The following is a 1,718-nucleotide window of genomic DNA, read 5'->3' as shown; positions in this document are numbered from 1 at the left end:
AGTAGCTTAGCTTTCGCACCAGTGATCAAATTCTTACTCTCAATTCCGCTCGACATCAGCACCTTGCCTCTTGCTGGCCTGTATTTTATTTACTTCTTCTGATGGTCCCCATCTCCATCTAACGCCGCTTCAGGGTAGCAACGGGAAGGACTCAATGAGGCGCTGATTAAGCGTCAGGCGGCCTGTACAACCTTCCCTGCTATTGGTAGTCTGCTCCCGACGGGAGAAAACTCGCCTTCTCGCGACACTCCTTCGGAGCCTCATTTACGATTCTTGGATCCGCCTGCACAGAAGGGGAAACCTTATCGAAGTAGATTTCAAGAAAGGCGCGACAGCAGCTCATACTGAGCAAGATCATGTTGTAATAAGGAAGCACTTCACTTAGGGCAGCCAGTCTCACTTCACGCAGCACAGCGCCTTGCTATTTGCATTCATCCTTTTAACTTACCGAAGTGAGGAAAGCCACATTGGGGATCGCGAGCCGGGTGGGCGGCGAAGATCTTGTGTGTGTCAGCGAAGTGTTTCCGGGGTTGAAAGCACGGGTTGGAAGCATGAGCGATGAGCTTCTCGACTTCGATCTTTGTCTTTGATAAGTTATGGGTTGATTGTGACCTAGTATAGGACTGATCCAAGGCAATTCAACTCGGGTATTCAACGAGTCGACGCAGCCTAGAAGCGCAACGAAGCGGTCGAAGGAGGAGGGCGATAGGAAGCAGACCCAATGCCCCGGGGCGGATAGGCTCTGTAAGACCAGGCATTACACTCTCAAAAGGTGTAGGACCAGTCCATGGTCACAATATCAGCACACTCAATGACATAGAGCATACGTTTGGTATGTTAGGTATAAAATAAGGTCAGGCAGTCGAGAACTCACTTTGCTCTCGAGCTACCTTATCGTACTTGTGCGGATTGATCAGATCCGCTAACCCCTTGTCGGCGTCAACCGATATGGACCTATGACGCCCGGAACCGAAGCGAGGATCTCATGCTATCATTGAACGGATACCGAACCGCCATACTCAGGTAACCGGTCTCTGTTCCAAGTACATCAACACACCATAGCTACTTAGGGCCGCACCCTCATGGGTCCAGATCCACGAATCCCTAGTATCGATAGTTGCCTAAAGCAATTAATGGCGCAATCAAATAAGGCTCTACAACATGCCGCAACGCAATAAGGCTATAGTTTCGCTCTAGTTGGGCAATGAAAGGAGGCCTCTTCCGCCATTCTTTCTAAATGCTTTCTTTAGCCTTTGAAGCGCATTAGTCTCTTTTCTTTTCATTAATGTAGTATACATAGTCGTTCAGAATAGCGTATAATAAGAAAGTTGTTATCTTTCTTACCCTAGCCGCCTACCGGGCGAAGTACTCGACCGGAGATCTTCAGTTTTGTCCGGCGGAAAACAGAAGTCGTCCGTATCAAGTGATACGTGAATTGCTCAGTAGTGCTTCGCCACTACCGGAGCTGGCGGAAATAGCTTAATGGTAGAGCATAGCCTTGCCAAGGCTGAGGTTGAGGGTTCAAGTCCCTCCTTCCGCTCCTGGCTTCGTCGTTCAGTGGTAACGAGTGGAGTGCGTCAGTCATCGGTTCAAATCCGATATGCGGAGGGCTTTTTCTTTGTTTTCTTTTTTGAATCTCGATTGGCTTTGTGTTCAGTCTAACTCTCCTTTATAGAGCTAGCTATCGTTATCGTTTTCAGCTAGAAATTGTCTCATTT

At 48.4% G+C, this 1,718-nt stretch overlaps 1 non-coding gene across 1 annotated transcript; it reads left to right on the top strand.

The window, feature by feature from the left end:
- The first annotated feature begins 1,468 nt into the window (after positions 1–1,468).
- TRNAG-GCC lies at positions 1,469–1,540 on the top strand. Its single transcript has one exon. It is a non-coding gene; the product is annotated as a tRNA-Gly (tRNA).
- The last annotated feature ends 178 nt before the right edge of the window (positions 1,541–1,718 follow it).

This window comes from Telopea speciosissima, unplaced genomic scaffold, assembly GCF_018873765.1.
Source record: "Telopea speciosissima isolate NSW1024214 ecotype Mountain lineage unplaced genomic scaffold, Tspe_v1 Tspe_v1.0109, whole genome shotgun sequence".
NCBI classification, from domain to species: domain Eukaryota; kingdom Viridiplantae; phylum Streptophyta; class Magnoliopsida; order Proteales; family Proteaceae; genus Telopea; species Telopea speciosissima.
Note: the sequence above shows the minus strand (reverse complement) of the source record. Positions and strands in the feature narration are given on the sequence as shown.